The sequence below is a fragment of the Microcaecilia unicolor genome, chromosome 6 (genome assembly GCF_901765095.1).
Source record: "Microcaecilia unicolor chromosome 6, aMicUni1.1, whole genome shotgun sequence".
Taxonomy (NCBI): Eukaryota; Metazoa; Chordata; class Amphibia; order Gymnophiona; family Siphonopidae; genus Microcaecilia; species Microcaecilia unicolor.
Window position 1 is genome coordinate 117,218,339 of NC_044036.1, and position 20,048 is coordinate 117,238,386.

A 20,048-nucleotide genomic window follows, 5' to 3' on the forward strand; every position below is an offset into this window, starting at 1 on the left:
CGGTATTTTAAAAAGTGCTATGGGGAAGTTCAGATTTGGGTAGTATGGAATTGGCACAGAAATGATGGGATGCAATGGGTGAGCTTAAAGCAAGAAGCAATAATGGAAGAGACACTGGACTAAATGATATGGAAACCAAGAGGGGTGAGGGAGAAAATCAGGACATGGAATCCTTATATAAATCACAGAGGAAGGTATGGAAATACTACAGAGATATACTGCTTCACAGAAGAACATTTTCACATCTGATGCCAATTAGATTCAATTCAGCATTTCCTTCTGGCTTGGTCTCCTCTGTGGCTAGAAGATGAGAATGACCTCTATAAGGATAGGACAATTAACAAATAACAGGGATATAAGGCCACTTGAAGAGCTTAGAAAGATGTCTGAATTAGAGTGGAGGAATAGGAATATTTTCAAATCCAATACTTTTTAAAGGTTGGGAAAGTTTAGGAGGACCTGCAGGAAGCTCACTCAGGTTGAGAACATTTGGGAATTATTTCTAAATCATACAGGATGCTCTACATTGCTTCATTAAATTTGCCAAGTAACTTGGTTAAATAGAAGGAAAACGTAGGTCCAATGGATCGGGAGGGAAGTTAGAAGAGGATAGTCTTAAATACGAGGAAAATCTTCATCTCAGCCACTTGAGCAGAAAATGGGTTCAGTGGTACTTCAAGCAGGAACGGTTGGGAAAGATATCTAAACAGAGTGGGAACGAATGCTGGAGGAAGTGTGGACAAGTGTGAATGTCTTTTCATATATGATGGGGTTGCCTAGTGGTGTGCAAATACTGGAACACATGTATTATGGTTAGAGTTAATAATGTGATACCAAAAGAACCAAAATGGTTTTGCTGCACTCTTATATCTCAGACATGAGGACGTTTCTCAAATTTTGTATTGTGGCAGCAAGGGAAAAAATATCACTTAATTGGAAGCAAGCTAAGTTACCAGGAACTAAGGACTTCCATGAAAAGTCAAGTTGACTCTATAGCTTACATAGACTAACAGTCATATGTAAAGAGAAGAAAGAAAAAGTAACCAACCAAGGAATGGAAGAAATTTGAGGATTAGAAAAGGCAAGGAGGCCACTAAAAAGACTCAATGCTAAAATGAAATTTGATTTTTGTATAAAGCTAAACTCTATTAGAATCAATATGTGATGTTCAGATCCATGGATAAGGATTGGGGTGGGGGGGATTTGAAGAAAGAAGTAATGAGGGGTTGAAATGATATAAAAGAAAATATACAAACGGGAAAGAGAAATTGTATGTTGAAGAGGAGAATCTGAACAGAATGAATATTGTATGTATATTTTTGGATTAAAATGAACAGTTTAGAAAAAACTTTATATCAACTCAATCTTCTTATAAAGAGAACAGTCGTGTCTTTGTGAAGAGCTGTGTGCATGCACCATGTTGATAATAATATAAAGAATAAAAATATACAGAACATAATGAACAGTAAAAAGACCAGTCTACCCATTTACACCAACTGCTCAGCTCTAAAATCCCTTCCTCTCCCTCTCAGAGATACCTTATGCCTGTCAACCAGGGCACATGACCTGTGTGTTGATTAGCTCTTTTTTCAGTTTGTTTACTAGCTCAGACCTTTGGATTACAGATCATATGCTGAAACTGGAAAAAAGCTGCTTATTTTTCTCCAGCTGGAATGCATCAGGCAGCATGCAGAAGCCAAGTCCAACTCTGACCCCACCCAGCTCCTTCCATTTTAAAGGACTTTCAAAGTGTTCAGTTTAGTCTATGCAGCTGCAATAAAATCCTTGCAGACTTCAATATTCACTTCCAGATCTTCTCAGTCACACCTGAGCAGTACAGTATGTCAGAATATCTTCAACCCTGTTGCATTATGAAATCACACTAAGCTACATCATAATCCTCACATTGCTAATCCAATCATGCACAATTCCATTACAAACGGCTTTTTTAAAAATTACATTTGTACCCCACGCTTTCCCACTCATGGCAAGCTCAATGCGGTTTACATATTGTATACAGGTACTTATTTGTACCTGGGGCAATAGAGGGTTAAGTGACTTGCCCAGAGTCACAAGGAGCTGCCTATGCCTGAAGTGGGAATCAAACTCAGTTCCTCAGTTCCCAGGACCAAAGTTCACCACCCTAACCACTAGGCCACTCCTCCATTCCACTCTATTTTCAAAAGTTCTTTTGTCATACATTATGAAGAAGATCCTTTCAAGATTATTAGCCTTAAAGAATGTAGCTTAACTACAATCAGATATAAGATTTGAATCAAATCTGACCATCATGCATTTAGTAGTTCTTTCCTGGTCCGTATTGATTACTGATGATTTACATAGAATGATTTCCACTTTCAGAACTTAGAATGTGTGTAGCGAATGCTACATACCTGTAGAAGGTATTCTCCGAGGACAGCAGGCTGATTGTTCTCACTGATGGGTGACGTCCACGGCAGCCCCTCCAATCGGAAACTTCACTAGCAAAGTCCTTTGCTAGCCCTCGCGCGCCCGCGCGCACCGCGCATGCGCGGCCGTCTTCCCGCCCGAAACCGGCTCAAGCCGGCCAGTCCAGTATGTAGCAAGACAATACACTTCAAGGGAAGACACAACTCCAAAGGGGAGGCGGGCGGGTTTGTGAGAACAATCAGCCTGCTGTCCTCGGAGAATACCTTCTACAGGTATGTAGCATTCGCTTTCTCCGAGGACAAGCAGGCTGCTTGTTCTCACTGATGGGGTATCCCTAGCCCCCAGGCTCACTCAAAACAACAACCATGGTCAATTGGGCCTCGCAACGGCGAGGACATAACTGAGATTGACCTAAAAATTTTTACCAACTAACTGAGAGTGCAGCCTGGAACAGAACAAACAGGGCCCTCGGGGGGTGGAGTTGGATCCTAAAGCCCAAACAGGTTCTGAAGAACTGACTGCCCGAACCGACTGTCGCGTCGGGTATCCTGCTGCAGGCAGTAATGGGATGTGAATGTGTGGACAGAAGCCCACGTCGCAGCTTTGCAAATTTCTTCAATGGAGGCTGACTTCAAGTGGGCTACCGACGCAGCCATGGCTCTAACATTATGAGCCGTGACATGACCCTCAAGAGCCAGCCCCGCCTGGGCGTAAGTGAAGGAAATGCAATCTGCTAGCCAATTGGATATGGTGCGTTTCCCTACAGCCACTCCCCTCCTATTGGGATCAAAAGAAACAAACAATTGGGCGGACTGTCTGTGGGGCTGTGTCCGCTCCAGGTAGAAGGCCAATGCTCTCTTGCAGTCCAATGTGTGCAGCTGACGTTCAGCAGGGCAGGAATGAGGACGGGGAAAGAATGTTGGCAAGACAATTGACTGGTTCAGATGGAACTCCGACACGACCTTTGGCAGGAACTTAGGGTGAGTGCGGAGGACTACTCTGTTGTGATGAAATTTAGTGTAAGGGGCCTGGGCTACCAGGGCCTGAAGCTCACTGACTCTACGAGCCGAAGTAACTGCCACCAAGAAAATGACCTTCCAGGTCAAGTACTTCGGATGGCATGAATCCAGTGGCTCAAAAGGAGGTTTCATCAGCTGGGTGAGAACGACATTGAGATCCCATGACACTGTAGGAGGCTTGACAGGGGGCTTTGACAAAAGCAAACCTCTCATAAAGCGAACCACTAAAGGCTGTCCTGAGATCGGCTTACCTTCCACTTGGTAATGGTATGCACTGATTGCACTAAGGTGAACTCTGATGGAGTTGGTCTTCAGACCAGACTCAGACAAGTGCAGAAGGTATTCAAGCAGGGTCTGTGTAGGACAAGAGCGAGGATCTAGGGCCTTGCTGTCACACCAGACGGCAAACCTCCTCCAATGAAAGAAGTAACTTCTCTTGGTGGAGTCTTTCCTGGAAGCAAGCAAGATGCGGGAGACACCCTCTGGCAGACCCAAAGAGGCAAAGTCTACGCCCTCAACATCCAGGCCGTGAGAGCCAGGGACTGGAGGTTGGGATGCAGAAGAGCCCCTTCGTCCTGCGTGATGAGGGTCGGAAAACACTCCAATCTCCACGGTTCTTTGGAGGATAACTCCAGAAGAAGGGGGAACCAGATCTGACGCGGCCAAAAAGGAGCAATCAGAATCATGGTGCCTCGGTCTTGCTTGAGTTTCAACAAAGTCTTCCCCACCAGAGGGATGGGAGGATAAGCATACAGGAGGCCCTCCCCCCAATCCAGGAGGAAGGCATCCGACGCCAGTCTGCCGTGGGCCTGAAGCCTGGAACAGAACTGAGGGACCTTGTGGTTCACTTGAGATGCGAAGAGATCCACCAGGGGGGTGCCCCACGCCTGGAAGATCTGTCGCACTACACGGGAATTGAGCGACCACTCGTGAGGTTGCATAATCCTGCTCAACCTGTCGGCCAGACTGTTGTTTACGCCTGCCAGATATGTGGCTTGGAGCACCATGCCTTGACGGCGAGCCCAGAGCCACATGCTGACGGCTTCCTGACACAGGGGGCGAGATCCGGTGCCCCCCTGCTTGTTGACATAGTACATGGCAACCTGATTGTCTGTCTGAATTTGGATAATTTGGTGGGACAGCCGATCTCTGAAAGCCTTCAGAGCGTTCCAGATCGCTCGCAACTCCAGAAGATTGATCTGTAGATCGCTTTCTTGGAGGGACCACCTTCCTTGGGTGTGAAGCCCATCGACGTGAGCTCCCCATCCCAGGAGAGACGCATCCGTGGTCAGCACTTTTTGTGGCTGAGGAATTTGGAAGGGGCGTCCCAGAGTCAAATTGGAGCAAATCGTCCACCAATACAGGGATTCGAGAAAACTCGTGGACAGGTGGATCACGTCCTCTAGACCCCCAGCGGCCTGATACCACTGGGAGGCTAGGGTCCATTGAGCAGATCTCATGTGAAGGCGGGCCATGGGAGTCACATGAACTGTGGAGGCCATGTGGCCCAGCAATCTCAACATCTGCCGAGCTGTGATCTGCTGGGACGCTCGCACCCGCGAGACGAGGGACAACAAGTTGTTGGCTCTCGCCTCTGGGAGATAGGCGCGAGCCGTCCGAGAATCCAGCAGGGCTCCGATGAATTCGAGTTTCTGCACTGGGAGAAGATGGGACTTTGGGTAATTTATCACAAACCCCAGTAGCTCCAGGAGGCGAATAGTCATCTGCATGGACTGCAGGGCTCCTGCCTCGGATGTGTTCTTCACCAGCCAATCGTCGAGATATGGGAACACGTGCACCCCCAGCCTGCGAAGCGCCGCTGCTACCACAGCTAGGCACTTTGTGAACACCCTGGGCGCAGAGGCGAGCCCAAAGGGTAGCACACAGTACTGGAAGTGGCGTGTGCCCAGCTGAAATCGCAGATACTGTCTGTGAGCTGGCAGTATCGGGATGTGTGTGTAGGCATCCTTCAAGTCCAGAGAGCATAGCCAATCGTTTTGCTGAATCATGGGGAGAAGGGTGCCCAGGGAAAGCATCCTGAACTTTTCTTTTACGAGATATTTGTTCAGGGCCCTTAGGTCTAGGATGGGACGCATCCCCCCTGTTTTCTTTTCCACAAGGAAGTACCTGGAATAGAATCCCAGCCCTTCTTGCCCGGATGGCACGGGCTCGACCGCATTGGCGCTGAGAAGGGCGGAGAGTTCCTCTGCAAGTACCTTCTTGTGCTGGAAGCTGTAAGACTGAGCTCCCGGTGGACAATTTGGAGGTTTTAAGGCCAAATTGAGGGTGTATCCCTGCCGGACTATTTGCAGAACCCACTGGTCGGAGGTTATGAGAGGCCACCTTTGGTGAAAAGCTTTCAACCTCCCCCCGACTGGCAGGTCGCCCGGCACGGACACTTGGATGTCGGCCATGCTCTGCTGGAGCCAGTCAAAAGCTCGTCCCTTGCTTTTGCTGGGGAGCCGCGGGGCCTTGCTGAGGCGCACGCTGCTGACGAGAGCGAGCGCGCTGGGGCTTAGCCTGGGCCACAGGCTGTCGGGAAGGAGGATTGTACCTACGCTTGCCAGAAGTATAGGGAACAGTCTTCCTTCCCCCGAAAAATCGTCTACCTGTAGAGGTAGAAGCTGAAGGCTGCCGGCGGGCGAACTTGTCGAATGCGGTGTACCACCTGTTCGACTTTTTCGCCAAAAATGTTGTCCGCACGGCAAGGCGAGTCCGCAATCCGCTGCTGGAGTCTATTCTCCATGTCGGCGGCACGCAGCCATGAGAGCCTGCGCATCACCACACCTTGAGCAGCGGCCCTGGACGCAACATCAAAAGTGTCATAAACTCCTCTGGCCAGGAATTTTCTGCACGCCTTCAGCTGCCTGACCACCTCCTGAAAAGGCTTGGCTTGCTCGGGGGGAAGAGCATCAACCAAGCCCGCCAACTGCCGCACATTGTTCCGCATGTGGATGCTCGTGTAGAGCTGGTAAGACTGGATCTTGGACACGAGCATAGAGGAATGGTAGGCCTTCCTCCCAAAGGAGTCTAAGGTTCTAGCGTCTTTGCCCGGGGGCGCCGAAGCATGTTCCCTAGAACTCTTAGCCTTCTTTAGGGCCAGATCCACAACTCCAGAATCATGAGGCAACTGCGTGCGCATCAGCTCTGGGTCCCCATGGATCCGGTACTGGGACTCGATCTTCTTGGGGATGTGGGGATTACTTAATGGCTTGGTCCAGTTCGCAAGCAATGTCTTTTTCAGGACATGGTGCAAGGGAACAGTGGACGCTTCCTTAGGTGGAGAAGGATAGTCCAGGAGCTCAAACATTTCAGCCCTGGGCTCGTCCTCCACAACCACCGGGAAGGGGATGGCCGTAGACATCTCCCGGACAAAGGAGGCAAAAGACAGACTCTCGGGAGGAGAAAGCTGTCTCTCAGGAGAGGGAGTGGGATCAGACGGAAGACCCTCAGACTCCTCGTCAGAGAAATATCTGGGATCTTCCTCTTCCTCCCACGAGGCCTCACCCTCGGTGTCAGACACAAGTTCACGGACCTGTGTCTGCAACCTCGCCCTGCTCGACTCTGTGGAGCCACGTCCACGATGGGGGCGTCGAGAGGTAGACTCCCTGGCCCGCATTGGCGAAGCTCCCTCCGCCGACGTAGTCGGGGAGCCTTCCTGGGAGGTGGCCGCGGTCGGCACCGCACGCGGTACCGACGTCGGGGACCTCAACCTGGGCGATGGGCCAGCCGGCGCCACGCTCGACGGTACCGGAGGCGCAAGCACCGCCGGTACCGGAGGGGTAGGGCGCAACAGCTCTCCCAGAATCTCTGGGAGAACGGCCCGGAGGCTCTCGTTTAGAGTGGCTGCGGAGAAAGGCTGAGAGGTCGATGCAGGCGTCGACGTCAGAACCTGTTCCGGGCGTGGAGGCTGTTCCGGGCTGTCCAGAGCGGAGCGCATCGACACCTCCTGAACAGAGGGTGAGCGGTCCTCTCGGTGCCGATGCCTGCTGGGTGCCGAATCCCTCGGCGACCCAGAGCTCTCGGTGCCGACACGGGGAGGAGACCGGTGTCGATGCTTCTTCGATTTCTTCCGAAGCATGTCACCGGAGCTCCCCGGCACCGACGAGGAGGACGTCGAATCCATCCGTCGCTTCCTCGGGGCCGAGACTGAAGAAGGTCGATCTCGGGGGGGCTGTACCGCAGGAGCCCTCAGGGTAGGAGGAGACCCACCCGAGGGCTCACCGCCACCAGCAGGGGAATGGACAGCCCTCACCTGCACTCCACCCGATGCACCACCGTCCGACGACATCAGCAGACGAGGTCCTGGTACCATCGACGTCGATGCAGCTATCCGATGTCTCGGCGCCGATGCAGAGGCCCGATGCCTCGATGCACTCGATGCAGGGGCGGCCGAGGAAGATGGTCTGGACGCTGACGACGTCGATGCACTCGAAGATCCCGGTGCCGATGCCGACGAAGAGCCCGAGAACAACACGTTCCACTGGGCTAGTCTCGCTACCTGAGTCCGCCTTTGAAGCAGGGAACACAGACTACAGTTCTGAGGGCGGTGCTCGGCCCCCAGACACTGAAGACACGACGAGTGTCGATCAGTGAGCGAGATAACCCGGGAGCACTGGGTGCACTTCTTGAAGCCGCTGGAAGGCTTCGATGTCATGGGCGGAAAAATCACGCCGGCGAAATCAAAAGCCGAAATGGCGAAATTTGGAGCACCAAAATTTAGAGGGAGAAAAAAATCTCGACCGAGGCCGAAAGAGGCCTACCCCGACGACGAAAGAAAACTTACCGGGGCAAAAAAGCTAGAAGTACGGGGAGGATTTACACGAAACCCGGCGAGGGGTTTCCGGAGCACTTCCCGACTAGGACAAAGCTTTCCCGAAGGAAAAAAACACGTTCAAAACAAATTGGACGCGCGAGGTCGACTTTCCGGGGCTCGACACGGCGAAAACACGACCGTACCGAGTGCGGACAAAAGAAGACTGGCCGGCTTGAGCCGGTTTCGGGCGGGAAGACGGCCGCGCATGCGCGGTGCGCGCGGGCGCGCGAGGGCTAGCAAAGGACTTTGCTAGTGAAGTTTCCGATTGGAGGGGCTGCCGTGGACGTCACCCATCAGTGAGAACAAGCAGCCTGCTTGTCCTCGGAGAATCAATGGTACAAAATTACCCATTGCAGGGTGAATTCTCTATATTTGGCCAAAAAAATCAGTGCTTAACGCTATTCTATAAACCTCACCTAAAGTTAAGAATGGTTTAGAGAATACACATAGCGCCCGTTCTTGTGACTAAAATTTAGGCACAACCATTTACACCAACTAAAACCTGGTGGAAATAGCCATGCCTAACAGGCGCAGATCATGCATATTTTATAATAGTGTGCATAATTTCCCATGGCCATGCCCACTTTTGAGATCCACGCATTAGAATTCACATGCACCACTTTACAGAATATGCTTAAAACACTGTGGGCATAAATTCTAATTATTGCCAATAATTGCTTGTTAATGGCCAATTACTGGTGCCGATTGGTTTGTTAACCATTTAAGTTGTGCACACAATTTGACTGTACTACCAAATTTGCATGTGCAGCTTTAGGCACCATATATAGAATCTGGGGGCTTGGGCAAAACTGACTTAGCATTCAGAAACATTTTCTCAGCACTGCACATTCAATGAGCCAGCATATATATTGGCTTGCTGATTATATATATAGTGGATACTACTATATCTGGGCACCCTATTTTAGACACCCCAATGCCAGGTAGGGAGGCTCCTATTTTATAATGGAATCTGAGTGCCCAGATTCCATTATAGAATACTAGTGTAAATCCACACTGGTGTGAATTGACAGGTATAAATGGGTGCACTTAAGTGCAAAATGTAACACATATGACTAACAGAATATTGTAAGTTATTTGAGAGATATGCCCATGTCCTGCCCAAGTGTATATCTCCCTCTGCAGTTACGCGCTCAGGGGTCCTTTTTACAAAGGCGTGGCCTAGTAGTTAGAGCACCAGTCTTGACATCCAGAGTTGGCCGGTTCAATTTCTACTGGACGTGACCTAGTGGCTAGAGCACCAGTCTTGACATCCAGAGGTGGCCGGTTCAATTCCTACTGGGCGTGACCTAGTGGTTAGAGCACCAGTCTTGACATTCAGAGGTGGCCGGTTCAAATCCTACTGCTGCTCCTTGTAATCTTAGGCAAGTCACTTAGCCCTCCATTGCCTCAGGTACAAACTTAGATTGTGAGCTCTCCAGGAACAGAGAAATACCTAGTGTGCCTGAATGTAACTCACCTTGAGCTACTACTGAAAAAGGTGTGAGCAAAATCCAAATAAATAAATATGCGTGTGCTGAACACTAGAGACACCCATATATTCCTATGGGCGTCTCTAGCATTTAGCTCGAAATAAAAACACTACTGCACCTTTGTAAAAGGACCCCTAGACCATTTATACACTCTCTTATAGAAAACAGCATAGCACACTTACACATACTGTAAGTGCCACTTTTTTATGTATTACATGTGCAGAGTTATAGAATTGCATTTATAACTTTAAACTTTGGGACCACCTGCGTATTGGATCATGATCTGTAAGCACCCATCCAAAACTGGCATTCTGTGTAGTTCAGAATTTTTTGTACATTTGGTTCATTTTGTATGATTTCTCATTTATGTTTCATAAAACAGCATACAGTGTTCTTACAGAATATTAATATATTTTCTGGCTCTAACTATGTTTGTGGAATTTATTTCTTTGTCTACTCAGGCAAATACAATCTTGATTTCTTTTCTTTCGGACCTCGGAATTGGGTTCAATTCCTGTTGTTGCTTAACAGTTGAGACCCTGGGGAACTGAGTTTTATTCCCACTGCAGCTCCTTGTAATCCTGGGCAAATCACTTATCCCTCCATTGCCTTGGAGTACAGGAGTAACCTAATGGTTAGTACAGTAGGTTGAGAACCTGGGGAATTGGGTTCAAGTCCCACTGCAGCCCAGGGGCGTATCTGAGGTTCGGCGGTAGGGGGGGCAGGGGCTAGAGTGAGGGGGCACATTATAGCCCCCCCCCTGGCCGCCGCCGCCCCCCCACCACTGTCAACCCACCCCCGCCTACCGCCATCAACCCTCCCCAACCTACCGCCGGCGCAGTCACCTACCCCCCCCCCCGAGGTCCGCTTCCTCTTGCCGGTGCCTTTAAAAATATTACTTCAGCTGGCGGGGGACCCCAACCCCCGCCAGCCCAGCCGAGGTCTTGTTTTAAGTTCTTCTTCCTCGTGCTGTTGAAAGCTGCAGCCTGCATCCCTTCCAGTCAACGTGCTGCGACGTCAGACTCCGTCCGAAACTGGAAGGGATGCAGGCTGCAGCTTTCAACAGCACGAGGAAGAACTTAAACAAGACCTCGGCTGGGCTGGCGGGGGTTGGGGTCCCCCGCCAGCTGAAGTAATATTTTTAAAGGCACCGGCAGGAGGAAGCGAACCTCAGCGGGGGTAGGTGACGGCGGGGGAGGGTTGACGGCGGTAGGGGGGTCCAGGGCGAAATCTGCGGGGGCCCAGGCCCCTGTGGCCCCACGCAGATACGCCCCTGCTGCAGCCTGATTATTAGTGCAGAGGGTTGAGATCCTGGGGAACTGGGTTCGATTTCTCGGTGCAGCTCCTTGTGACCCTGGGCAAGTCACTTAACCTTCTACTGCCCCAGTTACTAATACCCTTAGATTTATTGGAACAAACCAGATGCATGTTTCATTCTAAAAGGCATCACAGTAAGTTTATACAGACCGAATGGGGTAATAAATGCTGATTGGTCCTGAGCAGCAGCTGTTAGGGGGATCTGCCAGTAACCTTGACTAAGGTCAAATGTGATCAGGTACTGGGACATCAGATAAAGCGAATGCTACATACCTGTAGAAGGTATTCTCCGAGGACAGCAGGCTGATTGTTCTCACTGATGAGTGACGTCAAAGGCAGCCCCTCCAATCAGAACACTTTCTAGCAAAGTCCTTTGCTAGCCCTTGCGCGCCGATGCGCACCGCGCTTGTGCGGCCGTCTTCCCGCCCGAACTGGCTCGTGCCGGCCAGTCTCATATGTAGCAAGACAAAGAGAAGGGAAGACACAACTCCAAAGGGGAGGCGGGCGGGTTTGTGAGAACAATCAGCCTGCTGTCCTCGGAGAATACCTTCTACAGGTATGTAGCATTCGCTTTCTCCGAGGACAAGCAGGCTGCTTGTTCTCACTGATGTGGTATCCCTAGCCCCCAGGCTCACTCAAAACAACAAGCATGGTCAATTGGGCCTCGCAACGGCGAGGACATAACTGAGATTGACCTAAAAAATTTACCAACTAACAGAGTGCAGCCTGGAACAGAACAAACATGGGCCTAGGGGGGTGGAGTTGGATTCTAAACCCCGAGCAGATTCTGAAGCACTGACTGCCCGAACCGACTGTCGCGTCGGGTATCCTGCTGCAGGCAGTAATGAGATGTGAATGTGTGGACAGATGACCACGTCGCAGCTTTGCAAATCTCTTCAATAGTGGCTGACTTCAAGTGGGCTACCGATGCTGCCATGGCTCTAACATTATGAGCCGTGACATGACCCTCAAGAGCCAGCCCAGCCTGGGCGTAAGTGAAGGAAATGCAATCTGCTAGCCAATTGGATATGGTGCCTTTTCCCACAGCCACTCCCCTCCTGTTGGGATCAAAAGAAACAAACAATTGGGCGGACTGTCTGTTGGGCTGTGTCCGCTCCAGATAGAAGGCCAATGCTCTCTTGCAGTCCAATGTGTGCAGCTGACGTTCAGCAGGGCAGGAATGAGGACGGGAAAAGAACGTTGGCAAGACAATTGACTGGTTCAGATGGAACTCCGACACAACCTTTGGCAAGAACTTAGGGTGAGTGCGGAGGACTACTCTGTTATGATGAAATTTGGTGTAAGGGGCCTAGGCTACCAGGGCCTGAAGCTCACTGACTCTACGAGCTGAAGTAACTGCCACCAAGAAAATGACCTTCCAGGTCAAGTACTTCAGATGGCAGGAATTCAGTGGCTCAAAAGGAGGTTTCATCAGCTGGGTGAGAACGACATTGAGATCCCATGACACTGTAGGAGGCTTGACAGGGGGCTTTGACAAAAGCAAACCTCTCATGAAGCGAACAACTAAAGGCTGTCCTGAGATCGGCTTACCTTCCACACGGTAATGGTATGCACTGATTGCATTAAGGTGAACCCTTACAGAGTTAGTCTTGAGACCAGACTCAGACAAGTGCAGAAGGTATTCAAGCAGGGTCTGTGTAGGACAAGAGTGAGGATCTAGGGCCTTGCTGTCACACCAGACGGCAAACCTCCTCCATAGAAAGAAGTAACTCCTCTTAGTGGAATCTTTCCTGGAAGCAAGCAAGATGCGGGAGACACCCTCTGACAGACCCAAAGAGGCAAAGTCTACGCTCTCAACATCCAGGCCGTGAGAGCCAGGGACCGGAGGTTGGGATGCAGAAGCGCCCCTTCGTCCTGTGTGATGAGGGTCGGAAAACACTCCAATCTCCACGGTTCTTCGGAGGACAACTCCAGAAGAAGAGGGAACCAGATCTGACACGGCCAAAAAGGAGCAATCAGAATCATGGTGCCTCGGTCTTGCTTGAGTTTCAACAAAGTCTTCCCCACCAGAGGAATGGGAGGATAAGCATACAGCAGACCCTCCCTCCAGTCCAGGAGGAAGGCATCCGATGCCAGTCTGTCGTGGGCCTGAAGCCTGGAACAGAACTGAGGGACTTTGTGGTTGGCTCGAGATGCGAAGAGATCTACCAAGAGGGTGCCCCACACCTGGAAGATCTATCGCACTACACGGGAATTGAGCGACCACTCGTGAGGTTGCATAATCCTGCTCAGCCTGTCGGCCAGACTGTTGTTTACGCCTGCCAGATATGTGGCTTGGAGCACCATGCCATGCCGGCGAGCCCAGAGCCACATGCTGACGGCTTCCTGACACAGGGGGCGAGATCCGGTGCCCCCCTGCTTGTTGATGTAATACATGGCAACCTGGTTGTCTGTCTGAATTTGGATAATTTGGTGTGACAGCCGATCTCTGAAAGCCTTCAGAGCGTTCCAGACCGCTCGTAACTCCAGGAGATTGATCTGTAGATCGCGTTCCTGGAGGGACCAGCTTCCTTGGGTGTGAAGCCCATCGACATGAGCTCGCCACCCCAGGAGAGACGCATCCGTTGTCAGCACTTTTTGTGGCTGAGGAATTTGTAAAGGACGTCCCAGAGTCAAATTGGACCAAATCGTCCACCAATACAGGGACTTGAGAAAACTCGTGGACAGGTGGATCACATCTTCTAGATCCCCAGCAGCCTGAAACCACTGGGAAGCTAGGGTCCATTGGGCAGATCTCATGTGAAGGCGGGCCATGGGATTCACATGAACTGTGGAGGCCATGTGGCCCAGCAATCTCAACATCTGCCGAGCTGTGATCTGCTGGGACGCTCGCACCCGCGAGACGAGGGACAACAAGTTGTTGGCTCTCGTCTCTGGGAGATAGGCGTGAGCCGTCCGAGAATCCAGCAGAGCTCCTATGAATTCGAGTTTCTGCACTGGGAGAAGATGGGACTTTGGATAATTGATCACAAACCCCAGTAGCTCCAGGAGGCGAATAGTCATCTGCATGGACTGTAGCGCTCCTGCCTCAGATGTGTTCTTCACCAGCCAATCGTCGAGATATGGGAACACGTGTACCCCCAGTCTGCGAAGTGCCGCTGCTACTACAGCCAAGCACTTCGTGAACACTCTGGGCGCAGAGGCGAGCCCAAAGGGTAGCACACAGTACTGGAAGTGACGTGTGCCCAGCTGAAATCGCAGATACTGTCTGTGAGCTGGCAGTATCGGGATGTGTGTGTAGGCGTCCTTCAAGTCCAGAGAGCATAGCCAATCGTTTTGCTGAATCATGGGGAGGAGGGTGCCCAGGGAAAGCATCCTGAACTTTTCTTTTACGAGATATTTGTTCAGGGCCCTTAGGTCTAGGATGGGACGCATCCCCCCTGTTTTCTTTTCCACAAGGAAGTACCTGGAATAGAATCCCAGCCCTTCTTGCCCGGATGGCACGGGCTCGACCGCATTGGCGCCGAGAAGGGCGGAGAGTTCCTCTGCAAGTACCTGCTTGTGTTGGAAGCTGTAAGACTGAGCTCCCGGTGGACAATTTGGAGGTTTTGAAGCCAAATTGAGGGTGTATCCTTGCCGGACTATTTGGAGAACCCACTGATCGGAGGTTATGAGAGGCCACCTTTGGTGAAAAGCTTTCAACCTCCCTCCGACTGGCAGGTCGCCCGGCACTGACACTTGGATGTCGGCTATGCTCTGCCGGAGCCAGTCAAAACCTCGTCCCTTGCTTTTGCTGGGGAGCCGAGGGGCCTTGCTGAGTCGCACGCTGCTGACGAGAGCGAGCGCGCTGGGGCTTAGCCTGGGCTGCAGGCTGTCGAGAAGGAGGATTGTACCTACGCTTGCCAGAAGAGTAGGGAACAGTCTTCCTTCCACCCAAAAATCTTCTACCTGTAGAGGTAGAGGCTGAAGGCTGCCGGCGGGAGAACTTGTCGAAAGCGGTGTCCCGCTGGTGGAGCTGCTCCACCACCTGCTCGACTTTCTCTCCAAAAATATTATCCGCACGGCAAGGCGAGTCCGCAATCCGCTGCTGGAGTCTATTCTCCAGGTCGGAGGCACGCAGCCATGAGAGTCTGCGCATCACCACACCTTGAGCAGCGGCCCTTGGACGCAACATCAAAGGTGTCATACACCCCTCTGGCCAGGAATTTTCTGCACGCCTTCAGCTGCCTGACCACCTCCTGAAATGGCTTGGCTTGCTCAAGGGGGAGCTTGTCCACCAAGCCCGCCAACTGCCGCACATTGTTCCGCATGTGTATGCTCGTGTAGAGCTGGTAGGACTGAATTTTGGCCACGAGCATAGAAGAATGGTAGGCCTTCCTCCCAAAGGAGTCCAAGGTTCTAGAGTCCTTGCCCGGGGGCGCCGAAGCATGCTCCCTAGAACTCTTGGCCTTCTTTAGGGCCAAATCCACAACTCCAGAGTCGTGAGGCAACTGAGTGCGCATCAGCTCTGGGTCCCCATGGATCCGGTACTGGGACTCGATCTTCTTGGGAATGTGGGGATTAGTTAGAGGCTTGGTCCAGTTCGCCAGCAATATCTTTTTTAGGACATGATGCATGGGTACTGTGGACGCTTCCTTAGGTGGAGGAGGATAGTCCAGGAGCTCAAACATTTCAGCCCTGGGCTCATCCTCCACAACCACCGGGAAGGGGATGGCCGTAGACATCTCCCGGACAAAGGAAGCGAAAGACAGACTCTCGGGAGGAGAAAGCTGCCTTTCAGGAGAGGGAGTGGGATCAGAAGGAAGACCCTCAGACTCCTCATCAGAGAAATATCTGATGTCCTCTTCCTCTTCCCACGAGGCCTCACCATCGGTGTCAGACACAAGTTCACGGATCTGTGTCTGCAGCCATGCCCGGCTCGACTCAGTGGAACCACGGCCACGGTGGGAGCGTCGAGAGGTAGACTCCCTCGCCCGCACCGGCGAAGCTCCCTCCGCCGACGTAGTCGGGGAGCCTTCCTGGGAGGCTACCGCAGTCGGTACCGCAAGCAGCACCGATGTTGGAGACCTCATCCCGGGCAATGGGCCAGCCGGCGCCTCGCTCGACGGTACCGGAGGCGCAAGCACCCCCGGTACTGGAGGGGTAGGGCGCAACAGCTCTCCCAGGATCTCTGGGAGAACGGCCCGGAGACTCTCGTGCAGAGCGGCTGTGGAAAAAGACATGGAAGCTGATGCAAGTGTCGATGTCAGAATCTGTTCCGGGCGTGGAGGCTGTTCCGGGCTGTCCAAAGGGGAGCGCACCGACACCTCTTGAACAGAGGGCGAGCGGTCCTCTCGATGCCGATGCCTACTGGGTGCCGACTCCCTCGGTGACCCAGAGCTCTCGGTGCCGACACGGGAAGGGGACCGGCGACGATGCTTCTTCGATTTTTTGGGACGAAGCATGTCACCGGAGCTTCCCGGCACCGACGAGAAGGACGTAGAATCCAGCCGTCGCTTCCTCGGGGCCGAGGCCGAAGGAGGTCGGTCTCGGGGGGGCTGTACCGCAGGAACCCTCAGGGTAGGGGGAGACCCACCCGAAGGCTCACCGCCACCAGCAGGGGAATGGACAGCCCTCACCTGCACTCCAGACGAAGCACCACCGTCCGACGACATCAGCAGACGAGGAGGTCTCGGTACCACTGACGCCGACGCAGCCCTCTGATGTCTCGGCCCCGATGCAGAGGGCCGATGCCTCGATGCACTCGATGCAATCGGGGGCGAGGATGAAGGTCCGGGCGCCGACGACGTCGAAGCAGTCGATACTCCCGGTGCCGATGCCGACGAAGAGCCCGAGAACAAAATGTTCCACTGGGCCAATCTCGCTACCTGAGTCCGCTTTTGCAAAAGAGAACACAGACTACAGGCCTGCGGGCGGTGCCCAGCCCCCAGACACTGAAGACACGACGCGTGCCTGTCAGTGAGCGAGATTACCCGGGCGCACTGGGTGCACTTCTTGAAGCCGCTGGAAGACTTCGATGTCATGGGCGGAAAAATCGCACCGGCGAGATCAAAACTCGAAATGGCGAAAATGGCACCACAAAAAGAGGGAGAAGAAAAACTTTGAACCGAGGCCTAAATAGGGCCAACCCCGATGACGAACGAAAACTTACCGGGGCAAAACTAGAAATACAGGAAGGGGAACAGACCGAAAAGGTCTCCTTCCGACACCTTTTTTTTTTTTTTTAAGCGAAGTCCAAAAACGACGCGCAAGGTCAACTTTCGGGGCGCGAACGGCGAAACACGACCGTACCAAGCGCGGACAAAAGAAGACTGGCCGGCATGAGCCGGTTCGGGTGGGAAGACAGCCGCGCATGCACGGTGCGCATCGGCGCGCGAGGGCTAGCAAAGGACTTTGCTAGAAAGTGTTCCGATTGGAGGGGCTGCCGTGGACGTCACCCATCAGTGAGAACAAGCAGCCTGCTTGTCCTCGGAGAAGCATCAGATATAGTATATTCATAAGCCTCCTGTAATCCACACAGAAGCGGGTTGTGCCATCTTTCTTAGGGACAGGAACCATAGGAGAAGCCCAGGGACTATGAGATTTCTTTATAACTCCTAGGGCTAGCATCTCATCAATCTCCTGATTCATTTGCTTCTCCACTTCAGCAGATATTAGATAGACACTCTGCTTCATTGGTTTATGGGCACCAGTGTCTACATTATGATTAGCCAAATGAGTAATTACTGATTTAGTTGAAAACACATCAGCATACTTTTGCAATACTGCTTCTAGCTGCTGTTTCTGGGTAGGGGTTAATTGTTCTCCCAGTACATCTTGTTGTGTAGATCCCTCTGGTAATGTCTCTGCCAAGAGGTCAGGTATGGGTTCACTATCCTTTTTTGGAGTCAGGAGACCGGGACTAGAAAAAGAATTTGCCCTATAGGCAGCGAATGACCTTGTAAGGTCCCGCCCAGTTAGTCTGAAATTTATTATGACATACTGGGACTAAAACAAGTACCTGCTGGCCCTCATAAAACTCTATTTATTTATTTATTTATTTGTGGCATTTATACCCTACTCTTTCCCGCTCAATAGCAGGTTCAGTGCGGATTACAAATGTATGGGAACAGAGTATCACAAAGATAACACAGATGTATAGAGTAGAACAATGCATGCTCTATGATCAAACCAAATCTTTTGCTTAGTTTGGGCTGCCTACAAGTTATCACTGACAAAGCCCTCCAGGTCTTCTAATTTCTGCCACATATTAACTTCATATTCAATTACAGGGGTGTCACAGGTGTCAACCTTTTCCTTCTGAAGGTAGAAGCAGATACGCTCCGCTATACTTCAGTTTTTAAATCGCGAAGGTCTTTGACAAGCCCAACCTGTATTAGGAACATTTTTTCACATCACTCAAGACTCCTGAGGCAGGCCTATGGCAGAAAAAACACAGTACTGTGTCATGTCTACAATAAAGTTTCCTCCTTTATATACCACCACTGGCTCAGTGTCCTGGAGTCATTGGTCCACTTCCCACTTTTTTTTTATTTGTATCTTTACCTCGTGGGATTTTGTGTTCATCCACTTAGGTGGATAGCCTACTCCAAAAAAGTCTTTAACATATGCTTTAATGTCCCATTAAATCTCTCCACTAACCCATTAGTTTCAGGGTGATGTGGGGTGGTACAGACAGATTTCACTACACAGTGTGTCCACAGATTTTGGATCCGCTCAGACATAAACTGTGTCTCTTGGTCTGAGAGTATCTCTTGTGGATATCCTACCTGGGAAAATATTTCTAGCAGGGCAGTGGCAATTTTCTCTGCTTCTATGGAGGATAAGGCTACTGCTTCAGGATATCTGGTAGCAAAGTCCACCAATGTCAATATATACCTTTTCACAGACTGGCTAGGGATAGCTAGAGGCCTCACTATATCCACAGCTATTTTCTCAAATGGCTTACTGATAATGGGTTAAGGTTTCAGGGGGGCTCGGGGGTGATCTTGGGTCTTACCCACTCTTTGGCATGCATCACAGGTTTGACAATAGTCAGCTGCAGCTCGAGATACTCCCGCCCAATAGAAGTTCTGTGTCAATCTAGTGCATGTGCGTGTCACCCCTGATGTCCTGCTAATGGAATGTCATGTGCAATCTGTAGTTGTTGATCTGAGCATACTTTGGTCTCTATAAGCTCTTTGCCTGCTGTCCAGGGCCTGTTAGGATCAATGGGATCAGTCTCTCTATACAGCAAGCCCCTTTTCCATAGTTCATGATCTTTACAAGTCTCATTGGTCAGCTGACCAACCCTCTATCTCAGGGCCTCCAGGTCAGGGTCAGAGTGTTGTGCTTCCTGAAAAGCATGTCTCTGTCCTATGTCAGTATCCATATCTGGAAGGGTCTCTGCTGGTAACTCTGACAAATCAGGATCAATAGTCTGATCAATTGGTGTGTCAAATAAGTCAGGCTGTCCCATACTCACGGCCGCGGTCACCTCTGGAACTGGTTCTGCGGGAAGCACTGGGGCGCCTCCTCCTGTCGCATGGTCAGCTGGTCCCACCTGGACGAGCTCAGGATCTGAAACTGGAGAGGTGATCTCTGCTGATTCTGCTTGTTGGGCCGCCTGGATCTGACAACGGGTCACCATAGCAGAAATGCTGACTCCACTATCAATGGTAATGTTCATTGGACTCATGCCAGTCCCACACAGCATCAGTACCAGCATGTAATTCATTATTCCTACTTCTTTGTATCCAGGCTTGGTACCCCAATCCAGGAATACTCAAGCAATGGGTACAGTCTCTCTGTATCCACTGGCTAACACTACCTCTGTAGTGTACCCTGGAAGAATAGCATCTTCTGGCACTTTCTCTGGTCATAATAAAGTCATGCTAGAGCCAGTGTCCGCAAGCCCAGCCACCTGGGTCTGATTCACAGTTACTGGGTGCTGTAGTGTTGTGGAAACCCATTGGTCCTTGTTTGATGAACAACCAGTAACTTTTTGGTCTGCAGCAACTGTGTGGGCCTCCTTCTTGGGACTGGAGCCACTCAAGA

At 51.3% G+C, this 20,048-nt stretch overlaps 1 protein-coding gene across 2 annotated transcripts in view; it reads right to left on the minus strand.

Annotated features, from left to right (window-relative positions):
- DNM3 (dynamin 3) overlaps positions 1 to 20,048 on the minus strand; it is a 1,044,597-nt gene that overhangs the window by 163,559 nt on the left and 860,990 nt on the right. The gene's annotated exons all lie outside the window — the stretch shown is intronic.